The sequence below is a fragment of the Schistocerca americana genome, chromosome 11 (assembly GCF_021461395.2).
Source record: "Schistocerca americana isolate TAMUIC-IGC-003095 chromosome 11, iqSchAmer2.1, whole genome shotgun sequence".
NCBI classification, from domain to species: domain Eukaryota; kingdom Metazoa; phylum Arthropoda; class Insecta; order Orthoptera; family Acrididae; genus Schistocerca; species Schistocerca americana.
The window spans coordinates 121,000,365-121,022,869 of NC_060129.1; the positions used below are offsets into that span (position 1 = coordinate 121,000,365).

General features: G+C 44.8%; 1 long non-coding RNA gene and 1 other non-coding gene across 2 annotated transcripts; one reads left to right on the forward strand and one right to left on the reverse strand.

Moving 5' to 3' along the window:
* Positions 1-2,526: 2,526 nt before the first annotated feature.
* On the reverse strand, positions 2,527-20,539 carry LOC124553651. Its single transcript, XR_006968096.1, has 2 exons — positions 20,485-20,539; positions 2,527-2,658 (listed from the first exon to the last, which is right to left on the reverse strand). It is a non-coding gene; the product is annotated as an uncharacterized LOC124553651 (long non-coding RNA).
* Trnal-caa lies at positions 7,628-7,702 on the forward strand. The gene has a single exon. It is a non-coding gene; the product is annotated as a tRNA-Leu (tRNA).
* Positions 20,540-22,505: the final 1,966 nt, after the last annotated feature.

The following is a 22,505-nucleotide window of genomic DNA, read 5'->3' on the forward strand; positions in this document are numbered from 1 at the left end:
TAACCTAAGGACATCACACACATCCATGCCCGAGGCAGGATTCGAACCTGCGACCGTAGCAGTCGCGCGGCTCTGGACTGAGCGCCTAGAACCGCGAGACCACCGCGGCCGGCTTTATCGTCAACAGTTGCCGTCACAGTCAAGACGACTAACTTCCCTACTGACTTTAAGTTTCCGCAAAGTTTGTTAATTGGGGTTTTCTGTCCTTGGGGCGTTACAGCGTCTTTGTTGACTTAAAGCAGGGCTTCACAACATACGTGCTCGCGGAGCAAGCTGTGAGCAGCAAGGTGCGAGCACGGAGCAATGCGAGCACGCTACCCCCACTACGGGACCAGAGCGGAGAGGGGGGAGAGTCACGTGGGGCACACAACAGCTGCCGCCAGTCAATGTAAATCCGCGGCCACCTGCAGGGATATCACTCACGAATTATTACTGCGACAAATGAAACAAATAAAGGAGAATGTACACGTTATTAGCTTAGTGTATGCCTCTACATTCGCATTAATTTGTGAACTGTCACACAATAAAAGGTGTCACTGAAGTGTGGGATTCTCGGTTATCTTGTACTTTTTGCCTTTCACAATTGCGTCTATGTTTGGAGAAATTATTCTTGTGCATTTTAGGCGCAGCGTGCAGTTCAAATTTTGATCAGACAATGCGTTTCTCAGGCGCGTCTTGTTACATTTCATTGCAGAGAACAGTTGTTCACAAACATACAAGGAACCGAACATTGATATTATTGTAGCCGCCAGTTTGTGCAAACGAGGAAATGTATCCTGAGGGAAGTATCTGTAGAATTCCAAAATGTTTTTCTTCTTCTGAAATTTGTCTCTGTATTCTCTGCACACTGCAGGTCAATAATTTCTTGCTGCAGCTCAGGACGAATGTCTTAAATATTCGCTGAATATGGAGAGAACAGATCAAAATCACTGCCTAGTGCTGTCAGATCTTGAAAGCGCTGATCAACTAAACTATGTGAACAACGTTCACAGTCTTTGTGAACACCTTGCATGGATGATAATTTAGGAAAATGAGCTAGGTTTCCTGTTTCCAGCCGACTCGCCCAAAGTGTCAATTTCAGTTTAAAAGCTCGTATTCGATCTATGAAATGAGTAAATAGCAGATCTTTACCTCGTAGTAAAATGTTCAAAGCATTCAGATGGCTAGTTAAATCTGCTAAGAACGCGAGATCACATTCAAACGTGCGCGCGCATTTCCCCTCCCTCCCTACTCCGCGACCTTGCACCTGCTCACGAGCACGTGCCTGAGCAGACGCGAGTACTCGCGCTCAAAACCGCCCAGTTGTTAAGCCCTGACTTAAAGCATTCTTGCCTAACATAAAGTCACCACGTCCAATCTCCAAGGTAACTAATGCTCACAACTGCATGTATTTCAAGAAACCCGATTTGCATCCTCATACTGGCATTACTGTAGACCGATCCTGGAAGGATGGTGGTTTGTGCAGGTTGAGAAAAAGACGAGTATTGGACTTTTGCCAGTTCCAAGCGACAGTTGCGGTCCGTGCGTATGTGTGCTTTGTGCTTAATGTAAGTATGTATCTTGCAAATTATGTCTCTCACTTGCATGTGTAGAATTTGTCGGTTACCACTACCACCAGCCACGACAGCTCGCAATAAATGAAATAAGAATGAACTAAATAACTCTCTATGATCATGTTTTATGCTCATATTGGGTACAACACTCACTGCAGAGTGATCAGAACACTACTGAACGCTCATTGGCTGTCGTAGAATGTGTGACATAGGTGTGCAGAATGAGTCTCCACTCAACTGCCGTCATTGGTGACTCCAACTATAGTGCCACTTTTATGTGATTGGTGCAAAATCTAAATAGACATCATCTTTCAGATGTAGAAACATGCCTACCAACTTTTATTTATGTGCACACCCTTTCTTGGTTCTGTGATTTTTATCCTTCAGTGTATGTTGTAAAACTGAGAGCAATAATTATTTAAACAGTGAAAGTCAGCACCACTATAAAGAAAAGTACTGTCTCTGTCACCATTTCCACCATTCAGTACTGGGCTGAGTGAAGTGATGATATGTAAAATTTCGGCTTAGTGTGAACATGTCACTTGACATGATGTGACTTTTGTTAACATACAGTGTGAATATGCCTTTATTCTTCAGCACAGCATATTGTGTGATAAACATTTGTGTCTGCCAAATGGAAAGGGATGTGGGTTGGTATTCTGAACTGGCACAAGCTTTTAAGTTTTGCATAATAGTCATGAGCCATCAACAGCGTGCGTGTTGATGGAACATGTATATCTTGTAATAAAACTGATGAAGTCCAGCATTCGGTTGCGCACCTGAGCAAATTTCTCGAAAAACTGCATTACATATGATAACTATGCTAGATCTGGTTTACATGTGACAGAAGGTCTAGTCACAACCAAGTCCAATTTTCTGTCATTGCAACCAAAGCACACTTAATGACAAACACAGGCAACAAAACAACCCAAAACAAAGAACAAAACTGAAGTTTCACATTTTCTTTTTTTTCTTTTCTCACAAATATGTGTATAAAATATACAGTGTCACCTAAATGTAGTATTTTTATTATTATACTCAGGTACAATTTCTGTTAGCACACCTCTTTCTCATTGAGAACTGTTGGCACATCTGGGGCATCCACCTGCAACAAAAGAAACAGACATTTATCAGTAAAGTGCTTTAAAAAAATGAAGAATTTAAATGCTCTTGGTCGAATTCTGGAAACCCCACCACAGAGGGCCTTACAGGTTGGCAAATGAGTCAAGTGATACAGGTTGTTCCAAAAATGATATTTACAGATTTAATCATGTATATTTCAGAAATGGAGATACGTAGAAATGTGCAGGTTGCAGTAAGACGTTCATACATACTTAAGTTCCCAGAATGATATGTTCACTCTGCAGCAGAGTGTGCGCTGATACGAAACTTTCTGGCAGATTAAAACTGTGTGCTGGACCAAGACCCCCTACCTTCCAAATGTCACAGAAGCTCTCCTGTGAAACATGCAGAAGCTGCGAGGACGGGGCATGAATTGTGCTTGGGTAGCACAGTTGGTAGAGCACTTGCCCATGAAAGGCAAAGGTCCTGAGTTCGAGGCTTTGTCCGGCACACAGTTTTAATCTGCCAGGAAGTTTCATACTTAAGTTTTCTCTCTCTCCAGTAGATAGTGTGTGGAATGGCTAACAGAGGCCAAATGTGACACGCAGATCCAGTGGTATTTCCGTATACACTGCAGAAGCACACCACCATCACTATCAGGCAGAGGTAAACAAGGTTCAAGGAATCTGAAAGTGTTATGAAGAGGACGAGTTCTGGACATCTGAGCACCAGTTGTGAAGATGCGGAATGGGTGCAACATACATTTATCTGGAGCCCAACCAAATCACGCCTGCACAGTTGCAGTTACCGCCAACCACAGTGCATAGGGCGCTATATCAAAGACTGAAGCTTCACGGCATAGGAGGTTTGGGTGCTGCACGCATTTCAACCTGACAAAAGGCCAAAAAGGAAAGAAGTTAAAATTGCAATTTTGAGTCCATCAGTTATGACCTGGACTGTCTGACAAAGGTGATGCTTCTTACATCTTCATTTACATACTCTGCAAGCCACTGTATGGGACATGGCAGTGGGTCCCCTGTACCATTACTTCTCATTTCCTCTCACGTTCAACTTGCAAATAGAGCAAGGGAAAAATCAGTATCTATATGCCTCTGTACAAGCCCTATCTCTCTGACTTTATCTTCGTGGTTCTCACATGAAATGTACGTTGGCAGCAGTAGAATCATTCCACTGTCAGCTTCAAATGCTAGTTCTCTAAATTTTCTCAGTAGTATTTCTCAAAAAGAACTTCACCTTCCTTCCAGTGACTTCCATTTGAGTTCCTGTAGCATCTCCATAATACTTATGTGATGCTTCAACCAACCGGTAACAAATCTAGCAGCCCACCTATGAATTGCTTCGATGTCTTCCTTTAATCCGACCTAGTACAGATCCCAAGAACAGGTCGCACTAGTGTCCTATGTGCAGTCTCCTTTACATGTGAACCACAGTTTCCGAAAATTACCCCAATAAACCAAAGTCGTCCATTCACCTTCCCTACCACAATGCTCACATGCTCATTACATTTCATACTGCTTTGTAGCAATATGCCTAGACATTTAATCGACATGACTCTGTCAAGCAGCACACTGCTAATACTGTATTCAAAGAGTATGGGTTTGATTTTCCTACCCATATGCATTAATTTACATTTTTCTACATTTAGAGCTAGCTGCCATTCATCACATCAGCTAGAAATTGTGTCGCAAATGTTCTTGGACAAAGTTTGCTTTCATATGTTTGAGAAGGTAAATTGACACAATGTGAGGATCTAAGAACCCACACTTTAATACAGGAAGTATGTGTTACAGTCCAAAGATGAACGAATGGTGTGGTCTTCTTCGCCACCGTGTGGCGAGACCATTTTTCTTTGCAGAGGCGTCAATAAACTCAAACTGCACATGTTGGAACAGTTTGCATTTCCGTGGGTTGACGAACTGCAACCTGACATCATGCTGCAGCACGATGTAGCCTGGATCGTTTGAAAGGTTCTGGCTGACAATTTCCACATTCCTAGATTGAAAGAGAAGGACTAGTTTTTTGGCCCCTAAAGTCTCCAGATGTAACCCTTTTACACTTTTTTCTCCGGGCTTTGTGAAGGATGCTGTCTACCAGACTCTAGTCGGGGAGCTGGAGGAACTGCGTGCTAGCATCGGAGCAGCAATTGCACACGTTAATGAGGATGTGCTAGGTTGGACGTGAGAGGAACTGGTATATTGCTTAGAGAGCCTGCATGCTAAAGATGGCACACACAATGAACTCCATTAAATTTCTACTAAAACTTTAAGTGTGTGAATATAATGCCACAAACAGCACCTTTCTGCCTGTCCCTATTTTCCGAATATATGTGATCAAAGTCGAATAGATCATTTTGGAACACGCTGTACCTTAATAGGTAGAAGCAACACCTAATCGCTATAAACAGCGTCATTTAAAAATACGGATCCACTAAATTTTTATTCCATAAGGCTGGTCCACACACAACGATTTGTCTGTGCAGATACTGGTGCAGATGTCTGTACATGCAAAAGATCGCTGCAAATGTGTTGTGTTCACATGACACAAACTCCAATCTATTGCTCGCCTGCCATCTGTCGGTGTAGAAAAGAAATATCAGTGGCAAGCGACGCTCGCCGAAAATGTCAAAAGTTTAATTAATTTATTTTGAAATTTAGGAATTGAAGAAATTCTGTTGTGGTTGCAAAAAATATTCAGACAAAACGCAGGAACCAGAGAGAGCGGTCAAAATGGTATACATAGTGGCTGCTAAAGCGAAATCATTTTTCGCACGTACATTTACTGCGAGAGTTGCAGGGCCACCCTAACGACTGGCGTAATTATTTACAGATGGGTGTGGAAACTTATAATTGTCTCTTAACGCTCGTAACCTCTGATATTATACGAAATAATACTTGAATGAGAAGAGCAATTTCTCTCCATGAACGGCTGACGGTGACATTGAGATTTCTGGCAACAGGAAGGAGCTATAAGGACTTCAAATTTTCAACTGCGATTTCTAAACAAGCATTGAGGGAAATTATACCCAACACAAGTGAAGCTATTTACGCTGTCCTGAAGGATGAGTTCATGAAGGCAAGTCAAGTACATTAATTCTGTCAAGATACAAATAATATTTTTGCTGTTTTAGACGTGTTTGAATCACAAAATACCACAAACTTGGCTGGTATATTTCATCAACTGCAACACCAGATCTTCGAGATTTTTGAACTTTTGATAATTATTTACAGTAAACAGTCCACAACGATTTTTATTATTACCATTTCTCAGTTCGCCGGTGCGTCAACTTCTCGTAATTTTTCAATTAATGCATTGTATGCAGCTGTCTTTTTATTCCTGTCACTGTACTCTTTACTAATCATCATCATCATCATCTTAATCTTCCACAAACATGGGTCATTTCTATAAAGTTCAACGAATTCACTGATAAACTCTCAAGAACACTGACGAGTATCAGACATTTTAATGCCCTGTGCGCACAAATACAAACACTAGACTGAGCAAACAGCTGTTTCGCGCCACATTTGCGGCAATCTCCTGTCCACACGCTCCAACTTGTCTGCGCAGATGTGGTTTGAACACACAGATTTGAGACGATTCGCTCAAACCTCCGACTCCAACTTCCAGGTTTGCACACGCCTCATGTCGGTGCAAATCTCCCGTCCGCACACAACGATCTGTCTGCGCAGATGTGATGTGCACAGACATTTGCGCAGACAGGTCGTTGCGTGCGGACGGGCCTATATATTGAGGTCACAAAAGTCATGGGATAGCTATATGCACATATAGAAATGGCAGTAGTATTACACATACAAGGTATAAAAGGGCAGTGCACTGACGGAGCTGTTGTTTGAACTCAGGTAATTCATGTGGGAAGGTTTCCTACACGATCATTGCTGCAGATCGGGAGATAACAGACTTTGAATGCGAAACGGTAGTTGGAGCTAGACCCGTGGAACATTTCATTTTAGAAATCATGAGGGAATTCAATGTTCCATGTTTCGCAGCGTCAAGAGTGTACCGACATACCAAATCTGAGGCATTACCTCTCACCATGGACAATGCTGTGGCCGACAGTCTTCACTTAACAACTGAGAGCAGTGACATTTTCATAGTGCTAACAGATAAGCAATACTGTGTGAAATTACCACTGACATCAACGTGAGGCATACAACGAACAAATCCATTAGGACAGCAAAGCAAAATTTGCCGTTAATGGACTATGGCAGCAGACCACTGAGGCACATTTTCTAACAGCATGACATCCCTACAGTGCCCCTCCTGGGCTCATGATCATATTGTTTTGACCCTAGACATCTGGAAAACTGTGGCCTCGTTACACGAGTCCCTATTTCAGTTGGTAAGAACTGATGGCAGGGTTCGAGTTTGGGGCAAACTCCAGGAAGCCGTGGCCCCAAGTTGTCAACAAGGCAATGCGTAAGCTGGTCGTGGCTCCATACCGGTGTGGGATGTGTTTACATGGAATGGACTGGGATCTCTGTATGTTCAAGTTACTCGCAGACTCCAGAATGAGATTTTCACTCTGCAGCGGAGTGTGCGCTGATATGAAACTTCCTGGCAGATTACAACTGTTTGCCAGACCGAGACTCGAACTCGGGACCTTTCACTTTCGCGGGCAAGTGCTCTACCAGCTGAGCTACCGAAGCACGACTCACTTTACCAGTACCTCGTCTCATACCTTCCAAACTTTACAGAAGCTCTCCTGCGAACCTTGCAGAACTAGCACTCCTGAAAGAAAGGCTATTGCGGAGACATGGCTTAGCCACAGCCTGGGGAATGTTTCCAGAATGAGATTTTCACTCTGCAGCGGAGTGTGCGCTGATATGAAACTTCCTGGCAGATTAAAACTGTGTGCCCGACCGAGACTCGAACTCGGGACCTTTGCAAGGTTCGCAGGAGAGCTTCTGTAAAGTTTGGAAGGTAGGAGACGAGGTACTGGCAGAAGTAAAGCTGTGAGTACCGGGCGTGAGTCGTGCTTCGGTAGCTCAGTTGGTAGAGCACTTGCCCGCAAAAGGCAAAGGTCCCGAGTTCGAGTCTCGGTCGGGCACACAGTTTTAATCTGCCAGGAAGTTTCATATCAGCGCACACTCCACTGCAGAGTGAAAATCTCATTCTGGAAACATCCCCCAGGCTGTGGCTAAGCCATGTCTCCGCAATAGCCTTTCTTTCAGGAGTGCTAGTTCTGCAAGGTTTGCAGGAGACCTTCTGTAAAGTTTGGAAGGTAGGAGACGAGGTACTGGCAGAAGTAAAGCTGTGAGTACCGGACGTGAGTCGTGCTTTGGTAGCTCAGTTGGTAGAGCACTTGCCCGCGAAAGGCAAAGGTCCCGAGTTCGAGTCTCGGTCGGGCACACAGTTTTAATCTGCCAGGAAGTTTCATACTCGCAGACTATTTGCAGCCATTCGTGGACGTAATGTTCCTGTGGTGTGCGTACTGTAAGACCTTCGGTACACACACCATCAGATTATTTGACTCGTCGCTCTAACGAAGTAGGCGAGTGTCAGCAATTTGTCTCGTGGTCTTATCGTAGCGTGTTTATCTTCTGCCATTAGGTCAGACGATAGAAATGCCACTTGCACGCTTAGGTTAGCAGATTGACGGTGACCAACTTTAAACAGAACTTGATTAATTTTCACACACATTTATTAAAATAATAACAAGCATAAAAATTACTTAACTTGGTTCTAGATGCTGTTTACAATTGACAATCTGAAGTTCCTTTGGTCTTGGTAAGTTAATCTTATTCTCACATATCTCTGATACTTGACAAAGTGTGTATTCATTTATCTTCATGGCTATGTACAGGAATATGGTAATCTTATTGGGTGCAGACTGAAACTTGACTATAGACTGGTACAGACTAATGCAGACTGGTACAGACTGGTGCAGACAAATGCAGACTGACTAATCGGAGGTCTGTACACTCGTTATAATACCTCACGCGTTCATGTATCACTGCGCGAGTGTGATCCGCGAGGAGAAAAGGTTCTACGTTAGCAGCAATCTCATTGGCTGCGTTACATATTAATACGCGGATCAGCGGAAGCAGAATTTGGTCCTCTCTAAGGCAGCACCATCCCTTAGTGCGGAGACGGACGAGCGCTGCGCCTGCGCTGTTGAGCTTAGCGGGGCGCGCTCTGGTGGGAAAGTTGCGTACGTGCTGACTACGTGGAACTATGTACACAACAGTTCCCAAACAACGATTGTATTGTTATGGTGACAGTGTGCCAAATCACCACACCACAATCGTTAGCAATCGGTTTGAAGAACTTTCTGGAGAATTTGTGCAAATGATTTGGCCAACAAGATCTCCTGACATGAATTCCATTGAACATTTATGGGACATAATTGAGAGGTCAGTTTGTGCGGAAAGTCCTGCACTGACAATGTTTTCTCAGTTATGGACGGCTCCTGAGGCAGAATGGCTCAGTGTTTCCGCAGGGGACTCCCAGCGACTTGTTGAGTACATGCTATGAGTTGCTGCATTACACTGAACAAAAGGAAGTCCAACATGATATTAGGAGGTATCCGATGACTTTTGTCACCTCAGTGTAAATTGGATATGAATAGTTCACACATCATCAGGACAAAGATGATCTAAGTTTCAATTACCGCTGCTAGAATGCTGTTAATTGTGTAAATGAGTACCAGAATTTCACACTGACAGCCAGTTGATATCAGATGTGAGTAAGATGGATACTCGATACCACAATGTTTCCTACTTTCCTGAGTTCGGAAGAAGTGAGTCAGCAATTCAGGTCAGAGGGAATTTTGTTTCCGATTTGAGACTAAATGAACATGATAGGCAACTGTCTGGTGGGTTCCGGGATGCTGTTTACCATATCAGCCTGCTGCTTACAACTTTGTAGCCTCTTTCTGGATATGATGAAAACATAATGAATTTTGTGGCAACACAGCAAGAAAGACAGAAGGTGGCTCCTGTGCTTAATTTTTAGAAATGAAACAATGTCTCATCCTGGTGGAAAGGTGAATGGACACGATTTTCACAATGTCTTTGAAATCCCTGTGAACGATTGCAACATGAGAGTGAAATAAGATAAATATTTTCTTTTCAAACACAGTTAAGGAATTTTTATCCATTATATGTGGAGTAATTGTAAAATATTTATTTTTTATGTTTAATGTTGAGGGTTTTTTTTTTGTGGTTTTAGGGCGCACAACTTCAACGGTCATTAGCGCCCAGACTACGTAAGGAATGCACTGCGAGTCACAAGTTTAAAACAGCAACGAAACGGAAAACACGATAAAAGACAGACTGACAGGCATAGGATTAAAAAAAAACCGGCATAATCAAATGTCCTTGATAAAATGAAGAACGCGAGCAGCTGCTCGTGGGTCATCCGCTAAAATGGTATCTAGAGTACATGGCAGGCCAAGATTAAGACGCAGTGTGTTAAAATCCGGACAGGACGTTAAAATGTGCCGTACCGTCAGCAATTGCCCACATGGGCAGAACGGCGCCGGCGCAGCTGTCAGCAGATGGCGATGGCTGAACCGGCAGTGTCCAATTCGTAACCGGGCCAAAACGACCTCCTTCCGCCGAGAAGAGCGTGAAGAGGTCATCCGAGCCGTGGGAAGAGGTTTCAAGGCCCGAAGCTTGTTGTCCGTAAGTGTAGCCTAATCGGCATGCCACAGCGATAAAATGCGCCGACAAATGACCCTGCTACAATCTGACGAAGGGACACAACAAGAAGCTGTCCGAGGCTGGAGGACTGCAGCCTTGGCCGCGGCATCTGCAGCTTCGTTCCCAGGGATACCGACATGGCCAGGAACCCACATAAAGGTAACCGGAGAACCGACGTCCACCAGCTGCTGAAGAGAGCGTTGGATCCGGTGCACGAAAGGGTGAACCGGGTACGGATCACTGAGCCTCTGGATGGCGCTCAGGGAATCGGAGCAGATGACATATGCAGAATGTCGGTGGCGGCAGATGTAAAGAACAGCCTGGTAGAGGGCAAAGAGCTCAGCTGTGAAGACCGAACAATGGCCACGGAGCCGGTATTTGAAACTTTGTGCCCCGACAATAAAAGAACACTCGACCCCGTCATTGGTCTTAGAGCCATCTGTATAAATGAAGGTCATATTAATGAACTTTGAATGAAGTTCGACAAAACGGGAGTGGTGGACTGAACCGGGGGTAACCTCCTTTGGGAGCGAGCTGAGGTCAAGGTGAACGCGAACCTGAGCCTGGAGCCAAGGTGGCGTGTGGCTCTCGCCCACTCGAAAGGTTGCAGGGAGTGAAAAATTAAGGTGTTGAAGGAGGTGACGAAAGCAAACTCCAGGGGGTAACAGGGCAGAGACATACAACCCGTATTGACTGTCGAGAGAGTCGTCAAAAAAGAAACGATAAGACGGGTGCTCGGGCATTGCCAGTAGCCGACAGGCATACCGACAAAGCAGTATATCGCGCCGGTAGGTGAGTGGCAATTCACCAGCGTCAGCATGAAGACTCTCGACAGGACTAGTATAAAACGCTCCGATCGCAAGTCGTAAGCCCCGATGTTGTATGGAGTTGAGGCGGCGTAAGATGGATGGCCGTGCAGAGGAGTATACGAAGCTCCCATAATCCAGCTTGGAGCGGACGATCGACCGATAAAGGCGAAGTAGGATGGTTCGATCCGCTCCCCACGACATACCACTGAGAACACGGAGGACATTTAGAGAACGGGTACAACGGGCAGCCAAATATGACACATGTGGAGACCAGCTAAGTTTCCTGTCAAATGTAAGACCTAAAAATTTTGTTGTCTCCACGAATGGGAGAGCAACGGGACCGAGTCGTAAGGACGGTGGGAGAAACTCTTTGTAGCGCCAGAAGTTAATACAGACCGTCCTCTCGGCAGAAAAACGGAAGCCATTGGCGACACTCCAGGAGTAAAGATGGTCAAGAGAACGCTGAAGACAGCGCTCCAGGAAACACGTACGCTGCGCGCTGCAATAGATGGTAAAATCGTCCACGAAAAGGGAGCCTGATACATCAGCTGGGAGCCAATCCTTTATTGGATTGATCACTATGGCGAAGAGAGCGACGCTCAAAATTGAGCCCTGTGGCACCCCATTCTCCTGGCGAAAGGTGTCTGTCAGGACAGAACCCACACATACCCTGAACTGTCGATCCATTAAAAAGGAACGAATAAAAAGAGGGAGGCCCCATGTATGCATCGTGCGGAGAATGCCCGCCCTCCAACAGGTGTCGTAAGCCTTCTCCAAATCAAAGAACACAGCCGCGGTCGGGCGCTTCTGCAAGAAGTTATTCATAATGAAGGTCGACAAAGTAACCAGATGGTCAACAGCAGAGCGGCACCTACGAAATCCACATTGTACATTGGTAAGTAGGCGTCGAGACTCGAGCAGCCAAACCAAACGGGAGTTAACCATTCGCTCCATCACTTTACAGACACAGCTGGTAAGCGAGATGGGTCGATAACTGGAAGGCAAGTGCTTGTCCTTCCCCGGCTTAGGGATCGGGACAACAATAGATTGCGCCAGCATGCGGGAACATGTCCCTCAATCCAGATGTGATTGTAAGTACGAAGAAGAAAACCTTTACTCGCAGGAGAAAGGTTCTTCAGCATCTGAATATGAATAGAATCAGGCCCTGGAGTGGAGGACCGTGATCGGCCAAGTGCGTTTTCGAGTTCCCTCATGGTGAATGGGGCATTATAACTTTCACGATTCGAGGAGCGGAAGTTAGGTGGCCTAGCCTCCTCTGCCTGTTTGCGGGGGAGGAAGGCAGGGTGGTAATGAGCGGAGCTCGAAACCTCTGCGAAAAAGCGACCGAAGGCATTGGAGACAGCCTCAGGGGCCACAAGGACGTCATTCGCGACCGTCAAGCCAGAAACTGGTGAGTGGACCTTAGTGCCAGATAGCCGGCGCAGGCTACCCCAGACAACAGAAGAAGGAGTAAAACTGTTGAAGGTGCTTGTGAAAGCATCCCAGCTGGCTTTCTTGCTTTCTTTAATAATACGACGACACTGTGCACGTAATTGTTTATAATTGATACAATTCGCCACTGTAGGGTGGCGTTTAAAGGTGCGTAAAGCACGTCGACGAGCACGTAAAGCGTCTCTACATGCTGAGGTCCACCAGGGGACCGGTACGCGACGTGGAGAAGAAGTAGGATGAGGGATTGAATATTCAGCAGCAGTGAGAATGACTTCCGTGAGGTGTGCGACCTGACGATCGCAGCTTGTGAAGGTTTGATCCTGAAAGGTCGCCCTGGAAGAGAAGAGCCCCCCCTCTGCTTTGGAGATGGTCCAACTAGATGAGCACGGAGAGGGGGTATGCTGCAGGAGATGGATAACACACGGGAAGTGGTCGCTCGAATATGTATCAGAAAGTGCATACCACTCAAACCGGCGTGCAAGTTGGGGAGTACATATAGAGAGGTCTAAATGGGAATAGGTGTGAGATGTGTCCGAAAGAAAAGTAGGGTCGCCAGTATTGAGGCAGACAAGATTGAGCTGGTTGAAAAGGTCTGCTAACAGGGAGCCCCTCGGGCAGGATGCTGGAGAGCCCCAAAGGGAATGGTGGGCATTGAAGTGTCCAGTTAACAAAAATGGGGCAGGTAGCTGAGCAATAAGTTGCATCACGTCTGCCCTGGTAATGGCAGACGACGATGGAGTGTAAACGGTACAAATGGAAAATGTAAAAGTGGGGAGAGTAATTCGGATGGCAACTGCCTGCAGGCCGGTGTGCAACGTGATAGAATCGTAGTAAATATCATCCCGGACCAGCAACATAACCCCTTCATGAGCCAGGATACCTACCACAGGGGGTAAGTCAAAACGCACAGAGGTGTAGTGTGCCAAGGCAATTTGATCGCATGGGCGTAGCTTCGTTTCCTGGAGGGCTACGACGAGCGGATGGTGCAAGTGGAGCAGCAACTTCAAGTCCTCTCGGTTGGAGCGAATGCTGCGAATATTCCAGTGAATAAGTGCCATCGTAAGAAGAAAAGGAAGATGAAAGAAGGGGTCACCTCGAAGGCCGCTGAGGGCCTGGCTTCGAGTGAGCACTGCCGCCGCTATCAGTAGGCGGACAGTCATTGTCCATTGGTTCTATAGGTTCATCGGCCATCTTGGTAAGATGGCCGGGAGGGGGAGCTTCCTCCACCGGTGAACGGCCAGATGTTCGGCTACCAGCGGTGCGGCCAGGCGAAACGGATGACGGCCTGGGGCGGCAACCGCTGGGTGGCGCAGGAGAAGAAATGCGCCGTGGCGGAGAAGGAGAACTGTGCTTCCTAGGAGCCTTCTTGGAAGGTCGTTTGGTGGAAGTACCGGTCGATGGCTGGGAGGTCGAGGTACGTAGGAAGTCTGCACGGGACGGTTCCTTCTTGAAGGCCCGTGCATCTGACTTCCGGGTCTTCGTCTTAGCAGAAGCTGATGAAGGGGCTGGTGTCTGTGGGGTGATGGGAGGAAGAGGAGACGTCGACCGCGCGATCTTAGCACTGGCCGAACGGACGACCGTGGTGCTGAAGGTCAGATCGCATGTCCGGGTTGCCACCTCCCTGGTAGTCCGAGGAGAGGTGAGGACAGTACTGTATTTCCCCGCTGGGAGCAGCGTGGGCTTCCTACTAGCCAATAGCTTGCGAGCAGCCGAGGTGGACACGTTCTCTTTGACCCGAATTTCTTGGATACAGCGTTCTTCCTTATAGACGGGACAGTCGCGGGAGGATGCTGCATGGTCACCCTGACAGTTCACACAACGAGGAGACGGAGGTGGACAGTCACCCTCATGGGCATCCCTGCCACAAGTGACACATTTAGCCGCATTGGAACAAGACTGTCGAGTGTGACTGAAACACTGACACTGGCAACAGCGCGTAGGTGTCGGGACATAGGGGCGAACAGAAATAACCTCGTAGCCCGCCTTGATGCGCGATGGCAACTTAACACTATCAAAGGTCAAGAAAAGTGTCCGGGTCGGTACAAGGTCATTGTTGACCTTTTTCATGACCCTATGGACAGCCGTCACGCCCTGCTCAGCGAGGAAAGATTGAATCTCCTCGTCAGTCAATCCGTCGAGGGATCTAGTATAGACCACACCATGAGACGAATTCAAAGTTCGGTGAGCCTCCACCCGGACAGGGAACGTGTACAGGAGTGTGGCTCGAAGCAGTTTCTGTGCCTGAAAGGCGCGCTCAGTTTCTAGTAACAAGGTACCATTACGCAACCTCGTACAAGACTTAACAGTACCAGCTATGGCATCTACGCCCTTCTGAATAACGAAAGGGTTGACAGAGGAAAAATCCTTTCCGTCCTCAGATCGAGAAATGACGAGGAACTGTGGGGTAGGCGGTAGTACTTTTGTCACTGGGGGCTGGTCATGTTTCCGTTTGTGGGCAGAAGTCGAGAGAGAAGAAGAGAAATCCATTGGGGAGGAATCCCCCATGATTGCCAACGTCTCCGATGACGCGCTCCTTCCTTATGGGGACCCTCTCAGAGGGCACTCCCGCCTTAGGTGAATGTTTACACCTCAGGTCACACCTCCCGAGAAACAGACGGAGGGACCAATCGGCATGGTCAGAAGGTATCAGCTCAGGCAATCACCCCTCCCTGGGCCTGGCCTTTACCAGGGGGTACGTGCGTGCCTTACTTGTCTACCCAGGGCGGGGAATTAAGCGTTACCCCGTCACCGGCTACGCGTGCGAACGCGTGGGTCGGCCTTCAGGCGCGCACAGGGAGGAAGGAAGAAGAAGAAAAAGAAGAGAGAGAGGACAGACTGTCTCAAATGCCGAGGCGGAGACCAGAGAAGGCAATGAGAGGAAGGCAAGGAGAAGAAGGCAAGGAGAAGAAGGCAAGGAGAAGAAGGCAAGGAGAAGAAGGCAAGGAGAAGAAGGCAAGGAGAAGAAGGCAAGGAGAAGAAGGCAAGGAGAAGAAGGCAAGGGAAAGAGGGCAAGGGAAAGAGTAAGGAAGACTGTGAGATGGAGAAAAACAAAGAAAGGAACCAACCAAAGAAGGAGGAAACGAGAAGTGAAAAACCAAAAAGACCACAAATATAGGTCGTGGGACCGTCTGTCTCCGGACGCAGGCGCTAACTACCCCCTTGAGGGGGATGGACTCCTTTTAGTCGCCTCTTACGACAGGCAGGAAGACCTCGGGCCTATTCTAACTCCCGGACCCGCAGGAGGTTAATGTTGAGTATTGGAGCAACATGGCCGCGTATACTTGGTCTGAAGCGGACCATGACTCTGCCAATCAGAGCGATATATTTAGCCAAAAGCCAGCACCCGTGAGCAATTACTGCCATTCTGTTCACATTCCCTGCAACCGTTATTACTGTAACTGTAATTTAAAAACAAAAAATAAATGTAAAAATTATGCAAATTTATCTCTTGTAAAAGCTCAGTCTTCACGTTGCATCCAGTAGCAAAAGGCAGTCTATCTAGTGACTTACAGAAGACTATATAACACTGATTTTGACAGCAACACATCTGTTTATTGTGAAGTTATATTGCTGTAAAGGTAAAAAATAAAGATTTTATTGGTGGAGAGAGGAGATAAACTATGAAGCCTGAGAGATTTAACCTGTTTTTTGGAAGCCTGAAAAGACAGATGAATGAAATGAAATGTTTTATACAGTTATGAAAAATGAAGGAGTACGAGGTAATATATTTCTGTACTGCTAATATGGAAAGATCTTATGTATACAAGAATTACAAGCATTCAAAATATTAAAAGTTTGGTTAAAGGGAAGTCAGAAGTGCTATACAAGTACTGAATACATAAAGTATGGAAAATGATTTGACAGAAGTTTAACAGTACCTCCAAGTGTAGAGTAAAGGGAAAATTAACCTCTGGTTGAAAAGAAACAATTAATCTGCTACTATTAACTTACACTGCTAAGCAAATTGTAGTAATATCTGGATACTAATAACAAATTTTCTTGTCAGAATCAGGGGCTACAGAGACAATAAATACAGTACAGCTACATATTTACATATGTAGGTACACAATACATTATGATCACAGTACGCAAGCGTGTAGTCCCATAACATGAGGCGTATCACTGCATCACATTTCATGCCTTATTGTAAAATGGAGTCTATTGTCCATTACTTTTTGGAGATGGAACTGTTAGTGTAATTATATACCTGGACATGTTGGAATAATGGCCTTTTTTTTCAACTTACCAAAGGCTCCCAGAACTTTATTTTACAGCAGAATGCAGCTCCACTCTGTCAGCACCTTGATGTCTAGAGCATTTCTGAATCAATCCCTCCCTTAACAACAAATATGTTGCATGGGATAAGAAGCTCTGGGCCTTACATTCTAGCCTTCAAGAAGAAGTGCTAGTTCTGCAAGGTTCACAGGAGAGCTTCTGTAAAGTTTGGAAGGTAGGAGACGAGGTACTGGCAGAAGTAAAACTGTGAGGACGGGGCGTGAGTCGTGCTTGGGTACCTCAGTTGGTAGAGCACTTGCCCGCGAAAGGCAAAGTTCCCGAGTTCCAGTCTTGGTACGGCACACAGTTTTAATCTGCCAGAAGGTTTCATATCAACGCACACTCTGCTGCAGAGTGAAAATCTAATTTTGACCTCTTGGTTATGTCCCATAAATTTTCAATGGGATTCATGTCAGGCTATCTAGGTGGTCAAATCATTCACTCCAACTGTCCAGAATGTTCTTCAAACCAATCATGAAGAATTGTGGCCTTTTTACATGGTACACTGTCATTCATAAAAATTCCATTGCTGTTTGAGAACATGAAGTCTATGAATGACTGGAAATGATCTCGAAGTGGCTTAACGTAACAGTTTACTGTCAATGATCAGTTCACTTGGACCAGAAGTCCCAGTCCGTTCCGTGTATACACAGCCCACACCATTATGGAGCTGCCAGCAACTTGCACAGTGCCTCATGACAACTTAGGTCCATGGCTTCGTGGTGTGTGCACCACAATCAAACCTTCCAATGAGCTCTTCTTTTTTGGGTCATCAGTCTTCTGACTGGTTTGATGCAGCCTGCAACAAATTCCTCTCCTGTGCCAACCTCTTCATCTCAGAGTAACACTTGCAACCCATGTCCTCAATTATTTGCTGGATATATTCGAATCTCATCTTCCTCTACAGGTTTTGCCCTCTACAACTCCTCTAGCACCTTGGAAGTCACTCTCACATGTCTTAAACAGACATCCTATCATCCTGTTGTGGTGTCACAAGGCTTAGGCCTGTCCCACCCCTCATTAAATCAACCAAGACTTGTACGAATAATTATAAGAACAGTTATTATTATTATTTCTTTAAGTTTGTTTTTGGGTTTTCAGAAATACTGTGGGAAGAAAGTTTATTTATGTTTCAGATAACGTGGAAGACGTTGCCCAACGATCACCACTAAAGTTCGGCGTAGCGGCAAGTGGGCAAGGAATAAAACGAATGCTGCAAACTACCGCGAGCCGTGGAAGAGCCCGGGCCGCGAGGGCGTCGAGCTTCCTAGGTCGTTGTTGGACAACGTCAAAGGAAGAGATATTCTGCTTTCTCTTTCTAAACAGATCGATCGAGTCTTGAAAGGTTCATGTAAAACGTATAGGTGGGTGACACATTAGGTGGGACCTGATGCCTGTAATACTTCCACAGTTTAATACTTCCACAGTTATTAAAAAGTTGTTAAACGGCAAAACCATCATTTATATAGATAAAAAATAGTAAAGATATAGGAAAGGAAGAGTTGCGGCGTCAGAATGAAAAGTGATACATTGCTCAGCAATGAAGAAGGAAATAAACCGCAGGTGTTACATGGTGAAAACAAATCAGCTAACAAAATAGTAAGTCTGTAATTAAGCATAAAGCCACGTAACACTGCACTGTCCTTTCAGTTCTTACCAACGGAAATTTGGACTCCTCTGACAAGGCCAAAGTTTTTCAGTCATCTAGGGTCAAACCGATACGATCGTGACCCTAGGAGAGGCACTGAGGGTGATATCGTGCTGTCGGCAAAGGCACTCTCATCGGTCGTCTGCTGTCATAGCCCATTAACGCCAGATTTTGACACACTGTCTTAACAGCTACATTTGTTGTACATTCCAGATTGATTTCTGCAGTTATTGCACACAGTGCTGCTCGTCTGCTAGCACTGACAACTCTATGCAAACATCGCTGAACTCGGTCGTTAAGTGAAGGCCATTGGCCACTGCGTTGTCTGCGATGAGAGGTAATGGCTGACATTTTGTGGTTTCGGCACACTCTTGATGACGTGGACCTCAGAATATTGAATACATGAACAATTTCTGAAATGGAATGTCCCATTTGTCCAGTTCCAACTACTATGCCGTGTTCCGTGAGTTAATTCCTGCTGCGCAACCATAATCGCATCAGAAACCTTTTCACAAGAATCACCTGAGTACGGTCCTTTTATATCTTGTGTATGCGATAATACTGCCATCTGTATATGTGCTTATTGCTATCACATAGCTTCACTTCAGTGAACAGTTGTTTCCGCAGCTGAAACAGTGGGCAAATGTTGGTGAAAGAGTGTTGAATAAAGCGATTGGCTAGAAAATGAGGATTCTTAATTGTAATGATTCATCTGCAGGTATTACTATGAAAACAGGTGCCATATATGCTTCACTAGACACTGTTGGAAGAAATCTGCATGAAAGGACGATGTGATCATTGTCATTAATGAATATTTTTCAGAGTTTGACAAAGCATTTTTCCAGAGGAATTACAACAGAAACTTGCTAGATAACATCTATAGTCACAAATGAAGACCATGTCCAGAAATTAAGTGTCTTTTCCCCATCCTAAGAAAAATGTTCAGTTGCTTCTGCACGTCACTTACCAAATGGCTCTTGTATGAGTTTACTCTTTCAATAGTTTCATTTCCTTCAACTTTCTCCTCTACTTCTCTGTACAGTGGAACCTCTGGCCTACACAGCCAGTGTTTGCTTTTAGTTTTCGTACGTAAACAAGAAACTGTGGTTGCTGGCTACAGTACAGCACAAGCAAGACGGTGGCTGCACAATGTGTCCTGTGCAGACAGGTGGAGTGCTAGTCCTGCAAGGTGAACAGGACAATTTCTGTGAAATTTAGAAGGCAGTAGATAAGTTACTGGTGGAAGTAAAGCTGTGAGGGCGGATCGTGAGCTGTGCTCAAACAGATCAGTCACTAGAGCACTTGCCCTGAAATGGGAGATTTCAGTCCTGGTTCAGCACACAGTTTTAATTTGCCAGGAAGATTCATGTAAGCATTATGCAGGGTCAAAATTCATTCAGGAAGTGGAGAAAACTTTGCTATGCTGTTAGTGGGCTCTCTATTTCTATCTACCATACAAACTGCTGGGGTAAGCATCACAAATTTATATGCTTGGAAAATGTAAAATTTATATACTTGGAAAATACATGTTATGCTTGCTTTATGCCACTTATAATGAACACTACAGTGGCTAAGAACTCTCACCATACCTGAATTAACACAACAATCGATGCTAAGTTCTCTACATGCACTCTGAAGTGCAAAGTGCACAATAGACACAACTGTGGCAGAATGACACAATCAACTAGAGTGGTCACACTGTGCTCCGTTTCCTTCCACTGTGCAACACCCCACCGTCTGCCTTTTTATGTACACAGCACTAAAAATTAATGATGCAGCAGTATACATAACTAATTTTTTACAATACATCTGATTCACAAACAAGTCAATACATGTAGTCAATGTGCCACTGTACACAGTAGCTTTTGTGAACTTTGTAGCCCATTTGGTACACTACAAGACCGTTTTCTAATCTGTAAAATTATAAAAAATGGTAACTGCATTAACAGCTGATATTAACTACTATTTCACAAGCTTCAAAAAATGGTCAGATTTCCACTCACGGCTTTGATTTTCTTGCAAACTAGCGATGCAGCTGGCTCTGCGGCATTCTGGCTCAACTCATCAGCGGCACGCTTCAGTGGCGGTGTTGTGGCAGCTTGGTCCGCGTCACCTGCACACTGTGGGCTGTTGTGTCTGCGAGTAAAAAAAGTAACGTATCGATGTCAGTGTTGGGAGAGAACTAGATTAGGCACTTCATGTTACCACTACCACCACCACTATAATCTCAAATTTAACCATGATTGGATGGGAGGCTGTGGCTGTACTCAAATTTGGAAACTAAAATGTCAGCTCAACCATGCAAGCAGGAGTATTAATTCAATGTTTTTCAAAGGTACAAGCCCTCATCATCAGAAACACCTACACATAAGAATCTTTGCTGTAAGCAATACATTTACAAATGCTTCATTTACGCAAAGTCCACACTGAAGTGTTACTGTAAAAAAGATAAAATACATAGAAGTCAATAAAATTTTGTGGATGCTCCCCTCATAATGATGTTTTATTACAATGTAGACCATCAAAATCTGTTCTTCAGGAAAAAGTAAATCAGAGTTTGCCGAGTGTGAATTTCAGTAGCTACCCAGTGTCAGAAATTCATGCACACGGCCATTTCCCCACCAGGAACATCTGAGATCACACGTATCAAACATCTCCTAAAGACAAATGCTTACTTTTAAAACACTTCAAATTAACACTTTTGTGTTACATGTGGTAGAGCCGACATTTTAGCTTTCAAATCTCACGCTCATGCTGATCCAAAGCAATATCTAACATCCACTTAGCAATACTTGTAAACCGAGCAAAAGTGCTATCTTAAAATTAACCCCTTACTGTATAGTAGTCTACACACAAGATATACCGGAAAACTGCTGTGTTCTTTCTGCATGAATCTTTTTCTCTAGTGAAAAAGCTGTATGTATTGGCTTTTAAGTTTACTGGACTATACATTTTATTTTCCAAAATATAACAGAAAAATTGGTGTGACACATTTCTGCTAATCCAAACATATAAGGTGAGATATCTAGCTGTTCATCGGTTTTTCTACTAATAATTTACTACACAACATAAGTGCCTTACTCATTCTGTCCAATGGCACATGGTCTGTATCAATACTCCTTTACACAAGCAGTATGGACCATTTTGAAACAGTTTCTGTTCTTATTCACACACAAATAAACTTCACACTTCTCACACTAGACAAAAGATCTATCTACCCTGGCATTATGGAAATTTGCATTGCCATTGATCTCCCCACAGAGGTAAGTGCCCAACATTGCTTTATTTGTTTGTCGACAAGACGGGTACTGTTTCAAAATGTTCCAAACTGCACGAGTAAAGGAGTACTGATCTACACTGACAGACAAAAATCACAACACCAAGAAATAATTAATGTAGAGTAATGAAATTCTGTAAATACATTAATCTAGGTAACATATTTAAGTGATTAACATTGCAAGTTTACAAGTTAATGGAATAGCAAGAAAAGCCATTGCAAATGTGAAATGCTGGTACATTCATAACCAGTGTAACTGCCAGAATGTGAAATGCAAGCACGCACACATCTGTGCATTGTGCTGTCCAGGTGCCAGATATCAGTGTGTGACATGGGAGTTCCACGCCTGTTGCACTTGGATGATTAATACAGGGGTGGTGAATGCCTGTTGTGGATGATACTAGAGTTGTCACTCGATGATGTCCCATCCGTGCCCAGTTGTAGACAGATCTGGTGATCGAGAAGGCCAAGGCAACATGTTGACTTTCTATAGAGCACGTTGGGTTACAACAGCGCTAAGTTGGCACGCGTTATCCTGTTGGAAAACACCCCTGGAATGCTGTTCATGAAAGGCAACAACTGGTTGAATCACCAGAGTGATGAACAAATTTGCAGTCAGAGTGCGCGGGAGAACCACAAGAGTGTTCCTGCTGTCATACGAAATCATACCACAGATCATAACTCCAGACTGTGGGGCAGCACGTAAAATATGTTAATTATTTGTTTGTTCGTCATTTTTCTCATGGG